Below are 23,816 nucleotides of genomic sequence, written 5' to 3' on the forward strand. Positions count from 1 at the left end.
AAGCAACACAGCTATGGAATAGTTCTGTAGCTGTGCTGCTATGGAATGAGTGCTACTTCTCAATAGTGAAGCATCATGGCTGTGAGGAGGCCCCAGGGGTAAGGCAGTCCTGGGAGACAGCTCGGCTGTGCTCTGCTCTGCTCCACAAGTGTTTGTCCAGTTTTGTCATTTCCTCTGTACTCTCCTCCATCTAGATGTCTTCATCAGTCAGTTCAATGTGGGAAGAAGTAATGGGATCAGTGGTAACTATACCCTGAAGTACAGTTTGTGTGAAAAGCCTATGTAAAAATGGCTATTAAGCTCTGCCTAATAATAACTTTTTTAATCCTCAGTTGAGGATATGTTTGTGACTCATTTTTAGAGGGAGAGGAAGGGGGAGGGAGAAAAACATTGGTTGGTTGCCTCCCATACATGCCCCAACTGGGAAGCAAACTGACAATCAAGTCATGTGCGCTGACCAGGAATCAAACCTGCAACTTTCTGGTGTACAGTATGACATTCCAACCAACTGAGCCACCCAGGCAGGGCTATTGTTAAAATATTTGATGCCACTTATCCATCAGGAACCCTCATTTGTAGGCATCTTTTTTGTTAGGATCCACATATCTAGTATGTGAGTTGCATGGGGGGTCCTGCCTGGGATAAGGGTTTATGGGAGATCTAGACACTAATATTCTATCTCAACTCCAACCAGGTATTGAGAAGCAGGGGATATGCCTGGGGAATAAGGTAGCAGAGACCTGGTAGCAAAATCTCCATTCTGGTTCAAGTCCATTGCCTGAAGGTCAGAGTGGGTCCCTGGAGAACAAGGCTAGGACAGACCTGGATGCTTTGATATTTCCCCATCTGCGCTCCACTCAGCATGTTAGGGGCTGAGGAGGGTACCTGAATAAGGAGGTAGTAGAGACCTGAGGGGGAATTACCATCTGGTTCCTGTCAAATGTGTGAAGGGTAGAGTGGATATTCAGGTTAGGGATAAGGAGAGAACTAGAGGTGAATTATTTACCCCCTGTTCTTATAACTTGTAAGGGGCTGAGGGGGGTCTGGGTGAACAGGGAAGGAGAAACCTGGAGACAGAGTCTCTCCTGGCTCCAGCAAGTGTGTGAAAAGCAGGGGGTGTCTTGAGGTTAATGGTCCAGGAGAGTCCTTGAGCGGAATTCTGCATCTCTGCTATGGTCAGCTTGCGTGAGCCAAAGGGGTTGCCTGGTGAAAGAGACAAGACCTGGAGACAAATATTTCATTGTGATTCCACCAAGTATATGATGGGCATAGCATGTCCTGGGGTCAAGGTTACAGAGAGACCTGGAGTCAAATTCTTCATCTCAGACTTAGCCTAGTCAGTGATGGACAGTGGAGCCAGGCTGCTTGGGCAGAAAGGTAATGAGCGACCTAAATGCAGTTTATCCATCCAGTTCCAGTCAGTCTTGCGACAGGTATTGGGGGTGCCTCAGGTAAGAAGCAAGATGAGACTTGGAGGCAATTTCTCTATCCCATCTCCAGCCTGTGTCCAGCCTGTGTTTGAGGATCAGAGGTGATGCCTGAAGTAAGCAGTACATTTTAGCCAGCTGGAGATCTGTGAGCACTTTATTCACTGTGTTTTCGCATGAGCATTTTTTCCTGGATAAGTTTCCTCTGGGACATGTCCCCCGGCCCAATTTAAAGGAGCATTTCTGGTGGGACCACTTTTCATGAGCAAATCCTGTGGACTGGTTCCTCAGGGACATTTTCTTTGGCCCAAATGTAAGTGAGAACTTCCCTTGTGGCCACATTTTGTGAGCACAACTTTGGGACTAGTTTTTCGGGAACATGTCCTTCTGGCCCAAATCAAGTACTTCCTATGGGACCACTTTTTGTGAGCACTGACTCTGGACCAGATTTGGGAGGGCGCTACTTCCTGTCACTTTACCTGAATGAGGAGCATGGTGAGTGGCCAGTAGTCCTGCTGCCATTTGCAGACATTTGTTGGCTTCTGTTCTGAGAGAACTTGCCTTTCCTCAGCATTTGTCCTTGGAGACATGACCAAGGGAAGAAAAGGTGAGGGGACACTTCCTGTGTGCAGTGAGAGGTTTTGATCTTCAGAAGGCCGAGGAAAGGAAGGGCTTAGTGTGGAAAAGGATCAGTTTTTCAGTTAATTTTTAGTGCTGTTTTGCACATGGCTTCACACCAGTGTATGAGGGCACGGCTGGTCCTACCTTGAGGATCTAGAGAGACCTGGGTGCAAATTCTCTGTTCCAGCTTTAGCCAGTGTGTGAGGAGCAGACAGGATCCTCAGGGTAAGGGGTGGAATTCAGCCAGCTGGTGTGCTGTGAACACTTTGTCCAGGCTGGTTTCTCCTGAGCATTAACTCTAGACTGGTTCCTACAGCACACATCCTCATTGCCTAATTTAAGTGAGCACTTCTGGTAGGAACAACTATTGTGTTCACTTCTCTGGGACAGGTTTGCTGGGCCTTTTTTTAATGCCAGTTTATATGAGTTCTGTGGGATCACTGTTCATGAACGCAAGCTAGGGACCGGATTCAGGAGTACACTGGTTCTGGTCCTGGTTTCTGTGAACGTGGAGAAGAGAGTGAGAACTGTCCACTCTGGCTTCAGGCCATATGGCTGCATCTGTTCTGAGGAAACTTGGTTCACCTTAATGCTACTGCAGCTGTGGGGAAAATGGACCACATCTGTGCTCAGATGACCTAACGTTTCCCCCAGGAGGCACTGCCAAGCTTTCTGTCCGCAACAAGTGCTGACGGATGGCAGCAGAGTTGTCAGTCCTTCCAGGACCCAACAGAGGAAGTGTTTGTTGTGAAAAATTAGTGGGTTTTCACTTCATTTTATTTTTTAAATTTTATTTATTTTTAGAGAGGGGAGAGAAAAAGAGAGGGAAAGAAACATCAATGTGTGGTTGCCTCTTATACGCCCCCTACTGGGGGACCTAGCCCAAAGCCTAGGCATGTGCCCTGACTGGGACTTGAACTGCAACCCTTTGGTTCACAGGCCGACACTCAGTCCACTGAGCCACACCAGCCAGGGCTCAGGTAGTTTTTAGTGTCATTTTGCCTTGGCCGTCCAGGGTTCTCAGTGCCATTAATGCGAGTTCATTTTTGGGTTCTCCATTCTGTTCCATTGATCTACAGATCAGTTTTTATGCCAGTACCAGACTAATTTTGTCATTATCATTTTAGTGGTATTGTGATGTGGAAAGTTAGAATTTAAAAAATCCTATAATGTCTACACCACCCTAGTCATCCACAACACCCAAGGCACAGTGGCTTCAAACACAGTCTTCCCACCCTGCCTTTTGATGACATGTGGACTGCTACGGGGGACTAGCGTCGCCACTTTTGGTGAACTGGGTCTGCATAGGGCTTCGTCTCTGTAATGATTTTGGATTTCTCTGCTTTCCAACTTTGTATCGGCATGGCTGCTTCAAACAGTGATTTACCTGACAACGTTTTCAAAACTCCAGAAAACTGCCCACAGCAGTGCAGACACTCCCTCTGCACGCAGATTCCCCAGCTGTCACCCCTTCACCACATTTCACGTGGAGAACTACAGTGTGTTTCCCCCAAAACAGGGGCGCTGCCCTGGGGAATCAGCACCGAACACCCGAGTGTGGAAATCATGGTGGTTTCCACATTAGAATCCAATCCACAGCCTCAGGTTACCTTTTACCTGTGAACTTTGGTGAACTACAGTGACCACAACAGGCTGGTATTGTCATTAAAACAGACACACTGATCAATGGAGCGGAATGGAGAACCCAAAATGGACCTGCATGAATGGCGCTGAGAACGCTGGGCAGCCACAGGGAAAACGACACTGTCCGACCGTGTGAAAGTGTCTTCTTCCCTTCTGGAAGCTAGTACTCTTGCCAAGACGTTCCCTCATTTTCACAGCCTTTGTGGGTTTCAAGTGCACAGATGACTTCATTCTGGGTGGCCTCTTTGCCCGGCTTTTTTCACTTGAAATATTTTCAGTTTATCCATGTTTAGACATCAAGTAACATATATCAATATTTCATTTATTTTTTTCACTGTGATTCATTATATGCAACATAACATGTACCATTTAAACCATTTGAAGTATACAGTTCTATGGTATGAACTGCATTTACATTGTTATGTAAATATCAACACCATACAACTTCAGAACTTTATTTTCCTTACATGAAACTGTTCATTAAACACTACCTCCCCATCCCCATCACTTGGCAGCCACATTCCACTTTCTATCTCTGATTCTGATTTCTGTAGATAACAATATTTATGTAAGTGGGAACATACAGTATTGGTCTTTTGGAGATTATCTTTTTTCACTTAGCATCATGCCCAAGGTTTATCCATGTTGCAGCCTGTCAGAATTTTCTGTTTTTAAGGCTGCGTAATATTCAGCTGGGTTTCTTTAGGTTATTGTGAATCATGCTGCCATGAATATGGATGAACAGATCTGTTTGGGTACTGGTTTGAAATGTTTTGGTTATGTGCCCTTAAGTGGAATTGCAGGATCATATGTGAAATCTCTGTTTCAGTGTTTGAGGGGTCTCTGTACTGTTTTGGGTGCAGCAAATGGTGCAGCCACCATTTTACTTTATTCCTTTATGTGGCAGAACAGGAATTCAGTTTATGGATTGATCACATTTGTTCATTCATTTACCTGTTGATGTAAATACACATATTTACATGTGTGTGGGGGTGACTTTCCTCGAAAGTCCCCCCAGCCACCATGGATGAGAGTAATCATGACTGAGACATGATGTGATCTGCTTGGGGAGGAGAGGTGGCCAGTTTCCCAGAGGAAAAAGGCCATGAGCAATGGCCAGTTTCTCGGGGGGAAAAGGCATTGAACTCCCTCCTCCAGGGGCCTTTATTGGGTTGTAATACACAGGAATACAGGGCAGCAAGGATCAAACAGTAGATAACATTTCGAAGAAATCTGAGAACTTAGTATGAGTCAGAGTCTGTCAGAAACAAAGTTTTAGGGTTTCTTGCTCGAACCCTTAACATATGAATGAAAGCACTCTTAGCAGAGCAGATTTCACAGGTTTATCAGGAAGTCTTTGTGATGCCAGATTGTTCCCCAGGACATGCAGGGCAAGGAGCTGCACCTCTCCCCATCAGGTATTCAGGCTTAAGGGGATTAGAGCCAGGAAGTGCTTCTCCCAGAGAACATGGGGACTACGGCTTTGTCAGAGTTGGGGTAGGGTGGGGTAAGAGTCCATTGCTCTTTGTTGCAGCCCCCCCTCCAGTTCTTCCATGCTGGCCTTCCTAGTGATTGAGTCTGGCTTAGGTTGCCCCCTGCTGTGAGGGGTCTTACCCGTCATTGACTTCCGACTAAGCTTTGGGGGCAGGGAGAGGAAACTGAGGCAGCATTTGCTACCAGAGACAAGCTTTGTCTCCTGCGGCTCACATTTCAAGGTCATCCCTCGCCCTTAGCCACAGGGGGTCGAGATACAATTCCTAGAACCAGGCAGAGTGATCTACAACACAAGTGGAGCTGTTGAACTGTTTGGTAATTTTTTGAGGAAATACCAAACTATGATACACACAGGCTGCACCGTTTTACATTTGTAAAAGCAATGCTTAAGGGTTCCAATTTCTCTTTATTGTTGTCAACACTTTTTATTTTTAGTTTTCTCAATTATAGTTTTAGTCGGTGAAGGGAGTATTGCATTGTGATTTTAATTTGCATTTACATTGTGACTAATGACATTGAACATCTTTTCTTGTGCTTGTTTGCCATTGATATGTCTTCTTTGGAGAAGGGACTATTCAAGTTCATTTTTAAAATTAGTTGTTTGTCTTTCTGTTGATGGGTTATAAAAGTTCTTTGTATATTCTGAATGACAGAGTTGTAGGAAATATAATGTGCAACTATTTTCTTCCATTCTGTGGGCTGTATTTTTCCTCTCTGGTTAGCTTCTTTGAATGCACAGAAGTTTTTAATCTTGAGGAAATCTCATTTATTTATTATTCATTGCTTATACTTTGCTAAATCCTAGGTCATGAAGATTCAGCCCCATTTTCTTTGCGAGCTAATGCTTTTACCCCCTATATTTAGGCCTTTTATTTATGTGAGTTAATTATTGAAGTGACATGAGGAAAAGGTCTAGTTTGAACTCTAGGTAGTCAGTTGCCTAGCACTATTTGTTGAAAAAACCCTTTTTCATTGTTGTCAGCACTTGTCAAACATCACATGACTGATGGATTGGTCTATTTCTGTGTCCTCAATTCAGTTCCAGTGATCTATGTGTGTCGTCATGGGTTGCACCTTCATGTTTCAGTCAGTAACAGGCCATATGGTACCATCCAGAACAATTTATGAGTCAGTCTGGAGTTCTCTCTGATATCTACAATTAGTTTGAAAAATAATTCCAGTGCATATTCCAGTTTGCTGGGACGAAGATGGTGGATGAGTCTGGCTCTCCAGCAGTCGTTAATAAATTGAAGCCCAAACCCTTTGGTGGCTGAGTAATGTGATTCTCTTGAAGATCTTGCACCTGTTCTCCTTCCTAATCCTGAACTGGAAAACCATAATTCATGCCATTCTTGTTTTTTGATTTAATTCAAAACTGTAATTTTGCCCTATATTCCCAATAAAGGGTAAGAACAGAACCAAAGTCGAAAAATTTAAAAAAAAAGTAGCTGCTTGCTGTTTCTCTTCTGATTAGGGCACAATCAAGCTACCTTTGACCAGAATGCTGCTGGTTTGAGAAGTTCATTATAAGGACCCCTTATAATGCCAACAAAGCAAAGCAAATACCACACATTGTCATGGGGTTGGGAGTGAGAAACAAAAATTCATTTTCTGGTTCTGAAAACCTAGGATTTAAATTCTATTTGAAGGTGAAGTTCAAGAGATTTATCAGTTACTCATTTGTTTGAATCATCAGTTTTGTTTTTTTTTCAGGGAAGTTTCTAGATGGGAAGACGGACAGAGATTATTTCTCTTTGAAAACTAAAGTTATAAACCACTCTGGCCAGCTGGCAGGAAAGACAACAAAAGTCCTCCAAATAATATTCAAAATAAGGAAGGGGCGTGATAACCAGACTCAACATCAAAATCCACGTTGTTGCAAAAAGGTGAAGAGTGTGTGGCTGGTGCTGATACCTTCTCAGAGGCAGTCACACTGACACCATAAAGAGACCATATAATTCAGAGCCCAAACCAAGAGCCATTTAAAGTCTTAGTATGGCCCTGACTGGTGTGGCTCGGTTGGTTGGAATATTGTCCCATAAACCAAAAGGTCACGAGTTCAGTTCCCAATCAGGGCACATGCCTTGGGTGGTGGACCAGGTCCCTAGTTTGTGGCATGCATGAGGCAACCAATTAATACTGTCTCTGTCTCTCCCTCCCTTCCCCTCTGGAGAGGAGACAAATAGAATGACAGTTTATAAAAATAAAAGTCATAAGCCAGGGGTATCAAACTCATTTTCAGCGGGGGCCACATCAGCCTCAAGGTTGCCTTCATTGGACCGAATGTAATTTTAGGACTGTGCAAATGTAACTGCTCCTTAACAGTTAAGTAAGAGCTCAGCGCTGCTGCTGGGTAGAAACAAGGTGCCTGTCAGGATGAAACAAGGTGGAGGGCCGGATTCGGCCTGTGGGCCTTGTGTTTGCCACCTGTGCCATAGGTATAAAAGAGATGATTTGAGACAATCATTAATTAGGCTTACTTAAGTTTAATTGCCTTTTTTTTCTTGCTGAAAGTCGGAGAAAGTATCAACACTCAACATTTTAGTAAGAACAAACTTTTCCCTTTATCAAATCAGACTGGGGAATTTGTAGAGAGGGTCAAAAGCTGCAGCCCAGCGTGGATGGATTGCTTACCATCCACAGCAGTGAGCAGCAGGAAGCGTCTGGGAGAGGAAGCTGGACGCTGCCTGTCCTTTGGAGCTTCCTCTGCCCGTTTCTGTGAACTGGCCCAGTAATGGGGATGCATTCCCCCGGATGGTACAAGGGTTTCCTGAAAGCTGCAAAGAAGGGATGGGGTAGGAAGGTGATGGATCAAAGTTACGTTAAAGGTACAAGTTAGGTATAAGACACTGAGCATTAATTGGTTGCCCTTCCATTTAAAAAAAAGTGGAAAAATATAACATAATTAGGGTCTGATTATAGTAGAATAAGACTCTACTAGATTTAATCATACACCTTGCTGTGCAGGAATTTATTTAATTGGAAATTGGTGGCCTCTGCTTCAGGATCGGCTTCTTTCTCTGTTCGTGCTTTTTTTTATTCCGTCCTGCATTCTGTTCCTTAGGAGAAGTAATGTGGATGCGTTTCCTCAGTTCACTGACTCTGTTCCTGGTGCTCGGTGAAAGCCCTTGTCTTTCTTCCTCTGAGTCCCCTCCCTCCCCCTTGTTTTGTGGCTGATGTTAGATTGATGGTTGCAACAAGATAGAAGGGTTTTTAACCGGGGATTCGAGGGTCCTACACATGCGCCTCGTCCTGCTCCAGCCCCCTGTGTACCTGCTTCACTTGCCCACCACACACCCCACTCACCTCCTGCAGGGCACAGGCAGCGATGCCCCAAGGGAAGCCGACTCATGGAAGACAACGCCAGTCCCTCAGTGAAATCCTACGCCTAGGGTTTCAGTTTTGGGTAACAAATTCAGTTTCTTGACTTGACATAAGATGTTTGTTCAGCCTTTCTGGGGGGCAGGAGAGGGTGGTGTACCAATTTTTTAAGTTGCATCTTTCAAGAAATCTGTCCATTTCACGTAAGTTGTCACATTTGTGAGCCCGAAGTTGTTTATAGAATTCTCTTATTCTTTTAATGTGTACAGTCTGTGGTGGCATATCCCTACACATGAAACATCATTACTGATGTTTCATGTTCTCTCTCCTTTTTTCATGAAAATTCTTATTTTTTTTAAATCCTCACCTGAGGACTTTTTTCAATTGCTTTCAGAGAGAGAGAGTGAGAGAGAAACATTGGTTGCCTTCTCATACGTGCCCCCACTGGGGATCAAACCCACACCCCGAGTATGTGCCCGGACGACCCTTCAGTACATGGGATGGCACAAGGCTCCAACCAGTGAGCCACATGAGCCAGGGCTCTCAGGAGATTCTTCATAGAGGACCATCAATGTTGTTGATTTTCCTCAAAGAACCAGAGTTTTACTTAGTTAATTTTCTCTAGCATCTATCTCTTTAATATAACCTATTTCTACTCGTATCTTTGTTAATAACTTTCTTCTACTTTTGTTCTTGCTTTTCTAGTTTCCTCAGATGGAATTGGAGATTTTCTTTCCTAGCTTACGCATATAAAAATTTCCACTTACCAGTCCTTTAGCTGCATTGTACAAATACGGATGTTATATTTTAATTTTCTTATCAGTTCAAAATACTTTGTATGTTTTCCTGTATTGGGTCTTTCATGACCATGAATTATTTTTAAAGGTGTAGTTTTATTTCCTGATATATAGGGTTTAACTAAATATTTATTGTTATATAGTTTTGATTTAATTTTATTGTTGTGAAAGAATATAACTTTTCTTTTTAGTAATCTAAAAACCATACTTATTTTCATATCATATTTAGTGGTTTCTAAAACATTTACTCATATATTTTCTCACTTGAACTTTATAGCAGCCTTGTGAGGTAGTACAGATACTCATTGAACTTTGTGTGAACAAATTAAGGTTTAAGAATTTAGGTAATATGCAGGATATTGTTTCAGAAATAAGCCTGGAGCTAAGATTTTAACCTGGGTCTTTTGACTCCGGGAGCTCACCAGAAGCCATGATGTTCATGGAGTGTCCGATGTTAATACTAACCAGGCAGACTTCTCTGAGGATACTCTGTGGTCCTGATCCTGAGTGATTTACTAGTAGATGCTATTGATTCTAAACAGAGTCACAAGGGTGGGAATACCTGCCTCCACCATTACTTTCCTGCCATAACTACATGTTTTATGCCAGCAGGGCAGGATGCAATCCAAGTGTATCTAACACAGATGGGAAGTAGTTATTTATCTTAAATAGTTTTAATTGCTAATCATAGCTGAGTAGGGGTTGAAAAATGGATATCTCGGCCGGCCTAAGGCAGGGCTGGCCTTGGCGCTGGCAGGCACTCAGTGCTGCAGTACCCTCCTGCCAGTGGTGCCTGGTGCAGGTGGCAGTATAAGACCTGAACAGGAGACACCTGCACAGGAGAGAGCGACTCTAGGAGCCCCTGCCTGCTCTCGGGGCTGCCTGACACCTGCACATTCTTTTCCCTGGACTCTGGTCCCGCAGACATGACTGCCTTAATCTCCTCCTGGGCTGCGGTTTTCTTCATGGAAGCAATGTCCCCAAGCAGACAACTGTAAGAGGCAGCTCTACACTAGAAACACTGCAGTAAGAAAGTGAGGACACTGAGCTGGCCCAGCTGGTCCCTTGCTGGAGCCATCACCCAGCAGCAGACCTGCTCGGTACACACACCCTCCCTGCCTGACACCAGGGCATGCAAACTGATCGGGCCCTGGTTTAATGCTGGAGGCTTGAGGGTCTTTCTGTTCTAATTGTAGAACTTTGTACCTTAACTGCCCTCAGGACCAGACCAGCAGGACCACCATTGCCTAAATCACCTCCTCCCTCCACCCCCTGTACCCTTTGCCTTCTTTCAAATCTCCCTGGTACTGCTTGCCTGCTCTTTGCATTTGAGTCTAATTGCTCTTTGAGAGGACCCAGCAGCCTCAGTCTTCCTCTCCATCCACTGTCGGGTAGCCAGGCAGTCCCACTCCTCGGCTGGGAAGTGGGGCTTCCCAGGATTGGGACTTTTCCCCAGCCCCTCAAGATATTGGAACCCTGGGTCCTTCCCAGGGCCCCTGGGGCACACCCTGTCTTTTTACCAAAAGGTCAGCTCCCAGGCCATCAGGGCTGGTGGCGTCCAGCAGGAATCAGCCTCCCAGAATGAAGAAAATGAAAGCACTAACAGAAAGGAGGAGGAGTGCTCCACTTCCTGCCCAGGATAAAGCCCTGCAAAAACAGCCTTTTTGTCAAGGGAAGGCCTCTGCCTGCTTGGACACATGTGTGCATTTCTGTCATCATCTGTGTGCTCCAGTAGGACTCTGCTATTTAATGGCCCTTCGAACTCAAAAGGGGCCTGCAGAGGCAGGAGCAGCATCTCGTCCTGTTCAACGATCTGTTGGTTGTAGCCAAAATCATACAACAATAACTTTAAGATGAAAAATACCATTAAGTGGCGTGGATAGCGAGCCGTGTGGGTGAAGCGGGAGGAGGCAGGGCTGATGCCATCAGATCCTCAGTCCTGGGCTGACCCACAGAGAACTTGGTGTCCCCAGAGCAGTTCCCCTGAGCCACTCAGTTCCCCAGAGCAGAAGGACAAATGGCTCTCTCCTTCAGAGACACATTGGTCTAGAGAAAGAGAAGGACAATCCAAAGAGCATTCCCCTCAAAATCTTCACTAAGGTCATTGGCAGTTGTGCCTGTTCTAAAATGATAACAATAATGCCCTGACCAGCATGGCTCAGTTGGTTGAATATTGTCCCACAAAGTGAAAGGTTGCTGATTCGATTCCCAGTCAGGGCACATGGCTGGGTTGTGGGCCTATACCCCCGATTGGGGTGTGTATGCAAGGCATCAATCTGATCAATGTTTGTCTCTCTCTTCCTCCCTCCCTTCCTCTCTAAATAAATAAATAAAACCTTTAGAAAAATTAAATTATAACAATAAGGGATTCAGATATAGCGAATGAAGTTATCAACATGTTGCTACCAATGCTAAGGATGACTGGCTCCGAGAGAGATCGCCAGTTCTGGGTCAGTTCTGGAAAAGAAGAAGAACCATGTCCACTTACTGAGCATGACTATTTCTACAGAATTAAATAGAGCCACCGTGGGGACTCTGCACTCCTGACACAGGGATCAGAGGACTCCACCAGCCCTCCCAACCTCCGAGAGCCCTTCCTCATGGAACAGCTGCCCTGGCAGATGCAGTGCCGTTTTACCCTGCAGCCCAGATGCCTGGATGCAGCCCAGCAGCTGAGTGACTCGGGTCAGAAGACATTTAAAAGGAGAAGATATAAAGTGGGCCTTTTAACTCGCCCATGTTACAACCTCTCCTATGCCAGGACGGCTCTTTGGAGTGTCTCTGCCAAATATTTGTGAAAATGATAATCTGTCCAAGCCTGTCTCAGACACATGATTCTTTCTTTTCTTTTCTTTTCTTTTCTTTTCTTTTCTTTTCTTTTCTTTCCTTTCCTTTCCTTTCCTTTCCTTTCCTTTCCTTTCCTTTCCTTTCCTTTCTTTCTTTCTTTCTTTCTTTCTTTCTTTCTTTCTTTCTTTCTTTCTTTCTTTCTTCCTTCCTTCTTTCTTTCTTTCTTTCTTTCTTTCTTTCTTTCTTTCTTTCTTAAAATATTTTATTTATTTATTTTTTGAGAGAGGGGAAGGGAAGGAGAAAGAGTGGAAGAGAAACATCAATGTATGGTTGCCTCTCATGCATCCCCTGCTGGGAACTGGCCTGCAACCCAGGCATGTGCCCTCACTGGGAATTGAACCTCGATACTCTGGTTCGCAGGCCCGTGCTCAATCCACTGAGCTATGCCAGCCAGGGCCGATTCTTTCTTAATCAGAAAGGACCCCTCACAAAAGTCATCTTCAGTCATTGTGAAATCTTACAGAGAGCTGAAAGAAAAACTGAATTCTAGAATTGAGGTATCCCTGGACTGTAAATCTATTTTTGTAATAGCATCCGTGTTAAGGATTTTCTACAAAACATTTCTGGAAGTATTTTGTCATCAGATCTCTGTCGTCACTGGGTCTGTGTAATGGATCAAAGTAATGATGAAGAAAAAATAAGTACAATTCAAAGGCTGTTAGACCAGATCCAAGAGCCAATGTTACTCTCCTTAGGTACCTTTTGGGGATATTATACAACATCAAGTGACATTCCCCATTATATCAGACAACTGTTTTTAATTTAGCAATGTGTATCACTCAAAGCATTCTTTAACCTCTTACTCCCTTCAGCCCAGAACTAGAAAGTGAATTTACAAAAAAGGTTATTCTGCTCTATTTCGGATTGAAAATTGCTGTAGAATATTTGAAGAAGAAATCATCCCGCTCTTTGGAAAGGTTTCGGTGAGATGTGATACTAGAGAGAACGCCTCCAGTATCTCTTGATTATAAATGACTGACTTCTGTTATGACGTCCTGGAAAATGAGCTGAATGGGGATGCCGATGCTCTCTCTGTGTAGGGACTTGGTAAAGAACAGAAGCATGGACTCTGTCTTAACCCTTAGTGACAATGACCTAGACCAGCATGAGAAGGAAGGTCATTTAACCCTGAGTGACTCTGGCTTAGACCATTCTAAACATGAAGACATTCAAATGCAGTGACCCCTTGGATCTAAGCCTGTGGCCGTCACAGTACAGGCCGCGCTGTATCACCATGCTGGTCTCCATGTGGCATGACTATGCCCAGCTATCTGTCCACAGCTGCAGCCAATGCTATGAAAAGCCCGATGGGAAGATGGCACTGCTTGGAGTCCAGCACGAACTATCTAGATCAAAGCTTTCTCCTCTCTCAGGCAGTTTTACCAGAAAAAGTTTTGCAAGTCCAGCTGTGATATAATTCTCTCACAAAAAGATGAGGAGCATGTGAAAGAGAATCAACCCCTACAGGATGAGAGTAAAATGTATTTTAAACAGTTTAGTTATAGGTACATATCAACAAAAATGCCACCAGTAAAAATACTAAGAAGAAAAGCTCGCTTGTTCATGAAGGAAATCATGTGAAGCTTCTCCCTAAATCCAAGCCAGTGGCCATTTCTGTGGCATCCTATAGTCACATGTCCTCACATGATTATCCTTGGAACCAGCCCTTTGATTCAGATACATTTGCACACACACCCCGCCCAGCAGATGCCCTCAGGCATTCCAAGAGGCGGGCCTAGAGCCCAACATTGATGACCAGCCCTCCAAACCGATCTACCTCAGGAAGACATTTTCTTTTTTTAAAGTATATTTTATTGATTATGCTATTATAGTTTTTTCTCCCCTTTATCTCCCTCTGCCCTGGACCCTTCATCCAGCATTCCCCGATGCGCCCCTCTTAATTCATGTCCATGGGTCATACATATAAGGTCTCTGGCTTCCTCATTTCCTATACTATTCTTAATCTCTCCTGTCTATTTTGTACCTACCATTTATGCCTCTTATTCCCTATACCTTTTCCCATATTCTCTATCTACCCCCTCCCCACTGATAACCCACCCAGTGATCTCAATTTCTGTGATTCTGTTTCTGTTCTAGTTGTTTGCTTAGTTTGTTTTTTTTAGGTTCAGTTGTTGATAGTTGTGAGTTTGTTGTCATTTTATTGTTCTTAGTTTTGATCTTCTTTTTCTTTGATAAGTCCCTTTAACATTTTATATAAAAAGGGCTTGGTGATGATGGACTCCTTTAGCTTTCCCTTATGTGGGAAGCACTTTATCTTCTCTCCCATTCTAAATAATAGCTTTGCTGCATAGAGTAATCTTGGATGTAGGTCCTTGCCTTTCATGACTTGGAATACTTCTTTCCAACCCCTTCTTGCCTGTAAGGTCTCTTTTGAGAAATCAGTTGATAGTCTTATAGGAACTCCTTCATAGGTCATTATCTCCTTTTCTCTTGCTGCTTTTAAGATTGTCTCTTTATCTTTAATCTTGAGTAATTTACTTATGACGTGTCTTGGTATATTCTTTTTTGGGTCCAATTTCTTTGGGACTCTCTTAGCTTACTGAACTTCCTGGAAGTCTATTTCCTTTGCCAGATTGGGGAACTTTTCCTTCATTTGTTCAAATGAGTTTTCAATTTCTTGCTCTTCTTCCTGCTTCTGGCACTCTTATGATTTGGATGTTGGAAGGTTTAAAGTTGTCCTGGAGGTTCCTAAGCCTCTCCTCATTTTCTGAATTCTTGTTTCTTCATTCTGTTCTGGTTGAATGTTTATTCATTCCTTCTGATCCAAATCTTTGATATAAGTCCCAGTTTCCTTCCCTTCACTGTTGGTTCCCTGTATATTTCACTTTGCATAGCCTTCACTTTTTCCTCTATTTTGCGACCATATTCAACCATTTCCGTGAGCATCCTGATTTGCAGTGTTTTGAACTGTGCATCTGATAGGTTGGCTGTCTCCTCATCACTTAGTTGTTTTTCTGGAGTATTGATCAGTTCTTTCATTTGGGCCATATTTCTTTGTCTCAGTGCACCTGTTGTGTTGTAAGGGGCAGAGCTTTAGGTATTCACCAGGGCGGGGAAACCCACTTTGCTGTGGTGTGGCTCTATATGTGGGGGGAGGGGTCAGAGAGGGAACAGTGCCACATGCTGGGCTCTCACCCTGCTTTCAGTCACTTTCCCTGCTACCCACAAGCAGACCGATTCCTTTTCGTGCTGATTCCTGAGTGGGTGGGTTTGTTTACATTCTAGGACCTTGTGAGTCCCTGTAGGGAATTCTATGAGGCTAGGAGTTTCTCCCACTGTTGCAACCCCCACAGACTTTTATAGCCAGAGATTTTGAGGCTTTATTTTTCTGTGCTGCAACCCTATCTGCACGGTCTGTCTTGCTCCCCAGTTGTTCCTTTCACATGAATGTGGGACCACCCAGTCTGTCAGCCTTTACCTTGCCTGCCTGGTCCATTGCCTTGGTGCATGTCCTGTCTGCTCCGGCTGCCCATTTCTGCTCCTCCTACCAGTCTAAATGAATGTTTCTTTAACTGCTTAGTTGTCGGACTTCCATACAGTTTGATTTTTCTGGCAGTTCTGGTTGGTTTTTGTTGTTAAATTTGTTGTTGGCCTTCTTTTGGTTGTGTGAGGAAGCAAGGTGTATTTACTTATGCCTCCACACTGGCTGGAAGTCTATTCTCAGGAAGATATTTTCAAAGAAACAAAATTAAACTAGCTAGAGAGCTGCTCACTTGGATGGAGAGAACAGTGATCTCCAGCAGCAAAAGTCTTTGCAAATGGAGGGGCAAAAGCTTCTTTACCAGGGTTAGGTCATGGGGATTGAGGTGGCAATAGGGCCACAAACCAAAACACTCAGAAGTTGTTACTCCCAAAATTAAGCACTTGCGTGTCCTCCCCAGGCACTTCCCCATCTGGCTCAGCATCGAGCTCCCAGGGCGCTTTTTCTGAGATTGCTGAATGTTCCTTGTTTACACCCACTGAAACTTCCTCTCCAATAGGTTGTACTTTTTAGGCTCAAAGAAACCAGGAAAAAGTCTCTTCTGACTTTTGCAGTTCCAGTCTCATTTCTGGACAGCCTGGTACCTCCTCTGGGCAGGCCCCCAGCTGAAAAAAAATGACACTGTAGAGTGTCGTTCACGAAGGCATTCTGTAACTCTTCACCCCAGCACATGGTTAAGACGTGGTTTTGTCACAGGAGAAACTCCCAGGAACTCAGTTCCTCTTACCAATGCAGTAAAGAATCACAGGTCAGCACATCTACTAGAGTGCAAGCAAAGTATTAGTGCTACGTTTCCATGGGAGAACAAAAGCAAGGGTGGCCAGGGGCCTCCTAGCTAGAGACCAGCTGGCCAGGGTCCCTGGCCCCCCACCCACTGTGTGACAGAAAGAGCCAGTGGAGCCAATAGCTTGAGTTCTTTGTCCTGAGGACAAATAGTTGGGGGCATGGGGGTGAGGGAGTTACATTTTGATTGCCAGGTAATGGTGGTTCCAGCTCCCCCGCCCCAGGGAAATGTGACTACCCAAATGTAGGTATGGGGGGTCTGTTAGCCCAAACCTTATCTTGCTCTAGGCTCTATTTGTTCATTTTGCATATGTGATGGGAGGCAAGCAGTTAACCACAGTTGCTTTATGAGGTTGTTTTTTTTTTTTTGCTTTGGGCATTGTTGTCCCCCTCCCCTTCTCCCTTCCAGGCCTTGGGATGAACACAGTCTCAAGGCTTTCCTTTTCCCAGCTAGTGGAGATGACAGCACACTGACTTTCAGTGGCTACCCCCCTCCTACACTATCTTGTTGTTTCGAATTCCTGGCAACATTATCAGATCAGGCTCAGGACTACTGGGTCAGCTGGTGAGACACGTATTCCTTTGCTTTTAGCTTCCAGTATTAAGTTCTTTGTTAGATTGCAGTGGTGGGGGCCCTGCTTTTATTTCCATTCTGGCCACTCATTCTGCCATAACAGTTTGGCCAGTTTGAAAAAGAACCCGTGTCAGAGGAGATAAGAATTGCATCTCTATAAGAACCCATAGAGTCACCTCCCCATGCTTCCAGTGTTCCAGGAGCTAACTCACTGCAGGAGAAGCAAAGACATGTTCCTAAGGGCAATGGAAGGACCTGGGGCTGTGCAGATAGCCCAGCAGTGTAGCTCTTATCCTAGCCAAGACTGAGAAAAACACCTCAGCTCTCCCTTCAGCCTAGTGGAAGAGAGACTCGAGCTTTGTCTGAAATCACACAAGGAAGGAGAGAATGACGGGCAGTGCTGTCCTGGTGCTCTGCCTTGTGTGAGATCCTCACCCAGCTCTTTGAGTGTGGATGATGTGTGCAGACCAGACTCAGTACCTATAGAGTAGTTACTGATATTGGGGACAAACTTCACCAAAGACATTTAACCACAGGAATCTGGTGTCTACAAGAACAGAAGCTGGGCTAGTGATAGCAAGGCAATTTCTGTGACCTCTATGTGTAAAATATCTGCGCTAGTGAGCATAAAGATAACCATCACTAATACTTAGGATAACAATGTGATTCTCTTTATTGAGACCACTTGGCAAAATGGTTAGACTAAAAAACTGTATCACTTGTTTGGGAGGGTTTTTCTTATTAGCGTGTGGGATCAGTCCTGGCTTGTGATTTTAGAGATACCATCAGAGAGTTAGAGAAAGCGTCTTCTCTACATGCCTTATGTAAGATGAGTCTCCTGGGAAAGCCAGGGTATCATAAGTGAAGAACAGGGACTGTGGAGAGAGGGCGGGGGTGCAGAGAAACCATCCTCATACTGTGGAATATTTTTAATAAATAGAAATGCTACTTAGTAAAGCATTAGGTAGAAAAGCATGTCTGGTAATGGAGAAAAATCTTGTGAAATATTTTTCTGAAGTCAAGCTAGTAGTTATTTTTCTGATTTACTGTAGTCACATGCCCTCACAGGATCACGCCAATAAGCAGCTCATTGATGTAGGTAGACTAGAATAAGCTAGAGTGATTCAAGAACCATAAGTATCATGATATTGTTTTGTTAGTAGGGGTGGTAATGGTTATTAGGCTGGGTTCTTTTTCTATTAGTGTTGCATTGCTCCACAGCCTTCAGAAAACAGCTGGGAAGAGAAAGAAGGAAATGGCTGCTCATCGCAGTGTCTTTCCAAAGGTACCTGTGCTGGGAACATTCTCCAGAAATGCAACTTTTACTATTTACAAGGTGATCTTTTGAAAGCATTTGCTACCTGAGTGTGAGGACGGCTGCAACAGGGCCCTTTCCCTGCTACAGGAGTGCTATTGCCATCATGTGACAGAAGCCTGGCTCCTCTTTGCTGAACTGTTTTCCTGCAGCCAGAAAACATTACTGATAAATCACGTTACTCTCATTCCCATGTGGCCGTGGAGAGAGCAGTTTAGAGGACGCCAGTTTATGAAGAGTTAAGGACAGCACACCCACCAGAGCGGCCGCGAGGCCTTCTCGGTCACTGGATTTGGATTTCCATACCTCCAGAAGTCTGTACGTGTTTTTGTCCCAGATGAGTGATGGTTTATGCTCCAGAAGTTTATTTCATATCCGCAAACATTTCTCCTCTCTCACCTTAAAGGTTACACTGGTACATGTCCTGGATTATCGCCTTGCCGGCTGGTGTGAAGGGATGGGGTCAGGAATGGAGATGCATTTCCCTCATTTGAGCTTAAAAGAAGTTGCTTAGAATCCATTGGGTCTCTTTAGTCCACCATCAGATGGACCTCTCTCTCACAAACTAGCTTATTCCAAATTATTTTTCTGAGCCACCAGCAAATTTCATGTCAGATGTTCCTCCTCTTTTGTCTTAAATGTTGCATTTGTCAGTTAAGGGATACAAGTAATGTTTTCTGTAAGATAGAAGTTTTTTCACTATTAGCGATCAGTGCCACCTATCTCTAGAGTACTTAGCCCTGTTTGCCCGAAGCATTATAATTAATTTAAGAACTCAGGGTCCAAAGAACTCCTTTGTGACACTGGCCCTCTCAGTCACAGACATGAAGTAGCTGTCACCTTGTAACCCACCACCCCTACAGTTAGACTCCTCAGGGTCGGTGTACAAAGGCAACAGGGAGTTCTCCTTCCCTTAGGGCGGTGGTGCCATCAGCACTGCCAGCTGGGGACGCAGCCCTTCCAGCCTACAGCGCCCTCCTGGGAGAACGTTCTTCTCTCCTTAACAAATGAGTAATTCCAGCCATGTATATATTGATGAGTAGAAAATCACTCACCCACTTTGAATCTTAGGAGAAAATAGATATTAAGATTCTTAAATAATAATTTCTACTCTCTGTGTTTCCTTAGATACTTTTGTGATAATGTGGATAGTTTGTTAATATTGCTACAAAGTATTATATTGTATGATCATGTCATTTTATTATACTCTGTTGACTTGTAGTAATTAGACTGATGCTTTAGGTAAATTGCTTTGAGTTTATTTAATGTATCTTGACAGATTTTACTACCATATGTTCTGTAATATATGTGTATTTTTGTACTTGCAGAAGCTGTTGCTAGCTTTTAAAGTTGTTTGGTTTTCAAGGCACTGATAATGGATATGTATGAAATCCACGCTGTCAATTAAATAAAACACCGTTCTCCAGAGTTAACAATCTCACCAGGGCAGTATTGCCTTTGTATTGGTAGAATAGTTTGAGTTAACAAGCCCAGTTTCTGCTTAACATTGGAAATTTCATTTAGTGTAATTGATGTAAATTTGGAACTTCGAGCTGTTCATAGGCCACAGTTAGTCTTCCTAGAAAGACCGATTTTTGTTCATATTTTTTCTAATTTTACCATTCAAAGCAAGTCGTGCTTTAGACACAGTTTTTATTATTTTAGGCATTATGTCTTCATTGTGTTTTTAGAATCAGGTACAGTCCACATTTTCATTATCAAAGGAACCATCAACGGAGTTTAATTACCATATTTTGCTGTGTATAATGAGCTCCCATGTATAATGTGCACCCACATTTTCAGCCCAATTTTTCAGGAAAAAAAACTTTTGTTTTAATTTGTTATTCAACTTTTTATTTGTTTATATTTTGATACTTGTTTTTTATATTATAAAGGAATTTTAGCATTTATTTTTAACATATTATGGTACAAGGAATTTTATGTCCCAGAAACAAATTTATGGTGTTTATGCATCATAGAAGGCCAAGAACTCTTTGTCACTGTCAATATCAGAAGTGTCATCTCCTTCAATTTCTACATTATCAGTGTCTTCTGAAGAGTCATTCTCCTCATCCAGGAAATCTCGTCATCCTCAGTTCCATCCATAACATTGCTGATGCCGCGTATTTTAAATGATTTCCCAACCACTTTCTTCTTGGCATCGTTCCATGACCTTAGGATCCAGTCACAAACCTGGGCAGTGGATGTTTTCTTGATCCTGCCTGTAGGGGTTAAATCATTACCAGCTGACTATGCCCACTCTCTCTTCATTAGGGCCTTAAAGAGCTGTTTATTGACACATCAAGAGGTTGCAGTTGGCTGGCTGGCCCACCAGGTATCACAGCAAGTTGGATTCTCAAGTCTGCTGCGATTGCTTTTGCACTTTGTGTAACATTGGCTCTGAAGTGACCAAAAACAAGCAAAGCTGGTATTTCAAGTAATCCTCCGGGACTTCCTGACCAGACTTTGTTAAACCAGGTTTTCACACCTTCTCCATTCATCCATCCTTTTTCATGCACATGGATAATAACTCCACTTGGAATCTTTTCTTTCAGAAACATTTTTCTTTTAAGGCTGATTGTGGGTGGTAGCTTTGTCCCATCTGCACAACAGGCTTGAACAACAGTGAAATGTGTTTTCTCCTGACGAGTCATTTTAACAGGCATGGTCTTTCCTCCTTGGATGTCCTCAGTTCTGTCGGATGGCACATCAGATGTGAGTGGGACCTCACCATACTGGTGATTTGGAACAGCTCAAAGCTGTTAGTCTTTCTAAGATTTATAACACAAGAATGAAATTCCAGAACTTGATCTCATAGGCTGCTGGAAGTTTGTGGACAGGTCTTGTTCCTGTCCTCACACTTAAACCTTCTCTCTTCATAAAGTTAAAGCACCAGATAGGTGTCCCTGAGAAATCATCAATGTTTTTTGCTTCTTGTATCATCTTGGTGGAAACAGAGACCCCAGTCTGACCCTGCTCCAGAACCCAGGTCTCCACCTCCTGCTCCACCTCCGGCCCCTTTGGAGGTTCCCCTCGCACTGCCTTCTTCTGTCCTGGCATCTGAAGAAGCTTTTCTTCCTGTCGCCCCACAGTCTGATGGCGCTGTCTGTGGGAGGAGGTCCAAAGTGAATCTTCAGCAGCTCTGTTGCCATGCTTTTTAGCACATTTAATAACTTTTAGGGTAAACCTTGCAGTGTACGAAAACCATTTTGACATTTTTCCAAGGGATTTTCCAATAATTTCTCCCACCTAAAGGGTGTGAAGAGAAATGTCACGCTGTTCACCCTGGGGTAATGAAGTCGGCATCACCTATCTTATTAAGTGGATAACAGTCAGCATCATCTGTTGTATCAAATGGCTAACAATACATTGTTCTTCTGTCATTTCCAAAAGAAAATTCAACTGAAACTGCTTTCCTTGAAAGTTCAACAAAACCTATTATCTTATTCCAGGGTGTTATTTTGCATACAGATATCTTTATTGCTTTCTACAGTTACATTTTTAATGCATGAACATAAATAAAAAATTCAAAACATTTATATAGATGTGGAATTAGTACTACCCACGTATAATGCTCATCCTTATTTTTCCCTCAAAAATTTGGGCAAAAGTTCATGTTATACATGGCAAAATATGGTAATTGTATGAGATTTTCTTACCTAAATTTGAGTCATTTTGACCAAACTGACCCAGCTGACCCCACACTCACCCAGACAGCAGTACTTCTTGGGTCAGGCAAACATGAAATGTTACTGGTTTCTCCTGACTGCACATCTTCACTTCTCAGCATCTTTACTTCACTGAGGTCGCTCTGTGTAAGGCTCACCACCATGTCAGAGAGATTCGAGGACACACACCGCCTTAGGGCCAGGCCGAGCGCTCCTCCGCTCTGACGGCAGTGAGGACCGCACCCTGCTGTCGGAGATGGGAGATGTCAGCCATTAGGTTTGGGCAGTGCACACGTACCCTGATGTTAATCCTCCCTAAATGATACAGAAATACAAAGATTACTGTTAAAAAAGAGTGTAAATGTACTAAAACCATTGGATTCAGGAAATTATCTCACGTTGTCATTTCTTCTTTCATGGCCTGACATTGAATTGAAACTACCCAGTGTTTCCTGGAACCAGTGTTGTATTTTGTGGGTTGAAAACAAACTCAGAATGTTATGTGCCTTAATCCAAATTATGGTGGTGTTTAACTTATCTTTTCCCACCTGGTCATGTTTTGATTATGTGAGAGGAAGTCTCTGCAAACGGCTTGTTTTAATACAATGAAAAAAGTGAAAATTTGAAATGGTTTTTAAAAATGGGTATCTGACTTATACAGATAGAACTAGATCAAATATCTAAAGTATAATAAACTTATTAATGATAAGTGAACAGGGCACTCCAAATATCTAGCTTAAGCAGCAAAGGGGAAAATTTGGAGCCTCTAAAGCACACCTCAAACAGTTAAGAATTCTTTGGGGACTTGGCAAATACTTCATAGAAGGCAGTGGTTTTAAAATATTTTTAATGTATTTTAGAATCATTTCTATTTACAGAAATGTTACAAAGATAGCACAGGGGGTTTCCCTGCTGTTAATCATATATCACCATGGTATACCTGTCAAACTAAGAAACCAACATTGGTAAATTACTATCATCTGCACTCCAGGCTGTATTTGCATTTCACCAGTTCTACCAATGTCCCTTTTCTGTTCCAAGATCCAATCCAGGACATCACACTGCATTTAGAAGCTGCTAGGTTTTAATCTCATCTTTTTCCTCCAGAAAGTTAACTACAGAGAACGACCCATTTTGTCCGTTTCATAAGGTACAATTTACAGCAGTTTCTACATGTTGCCAGAATTTCAGTTTGTAAAGAGATACATTCAATCTACTGATTAACTGTGTCTGAAGTTCTCCAAATAACTTGTCTCCAGGAGAACTGATTATTTTGGTAGTGGGAAGACAGACTATGTGTCAGGAAGTTTTCTGAGACAGCTCAGTATATAGTAGTGACGTGGATGCTGGGTGTCTTATCTCCCAGGTTAGACTGTGCTTCTCACTCGATGACATTCTTCCTAAATCAGCACTACCATTAGTGCAGATTAATGTATTTGAAGTCTAGGTTCCGTAAACAAGGAAAAGCTGTGACTACCTTTTCTGTTATTTGTATGGTTATTTGTCAGAAATGTTTCCTTAGTGGTAAATTACATTTTAAACAGTCTGATCAGTTGTATCATTCTCAATTAGATTCATATTTTCCATCAAGTAGTTCTTAAAAACTTTCCACTATAGGATCCTGATATGAGAGAGACGGTCCAACTCAGAGCCTTGAAATTTGGGAGCTTGTCATACAAGCCTGCCAAAAGCAAACAAACAAAAAAAACTTTGAAGTCTTCAGCTTTAACTTAAAAATTCATGTAAGTTTTGCATTCTACTGATACAATTGCATTTGTTTTGTATAAAATTAATGTTTTACGTTATTTACTAACAAGTCAAAA

General features: G+C 43.1%; 1 protein-coding gene and 1 pseudogene across 2 annotated transcripts in view; both read left to right on the forward strand.

Moving 5' to 3' along the window:
• Nucleotides 1-23,816, forward strand: part of DDIAS (DNA damage induced apoptosis suppressor) — a 46,667-nt gene that overhangs the window by 5,063 nt on the left and 17,788 nt on the right. The gene's annotated exons all lie outside the window — the stretch shown is intronic.
• Nucleotides 10,895-17,501, forward strand: LOC119063960 (rho GTPase-activating protein 20-like; annotated as a pseudogene).

This window comes from Artibeus jamaicensis, unplaced genomic scaffold, assembly GCF_021234435.1.
Source record: "Artibeus jamaicensis isolate MK-2021 breed Jamaican fruit bat unplaced genomic scaffold, CSHL_Jam_final contig_64, whole genome shotgun sequence".
Classification (NCBI taxonomy): domain Eukaryota; kingdom Metazoa; phylum Chordata; class Mammalia; order Chiroptera; family Phyllostomidae; genus Artibeus; species Artibeus jamaicensis.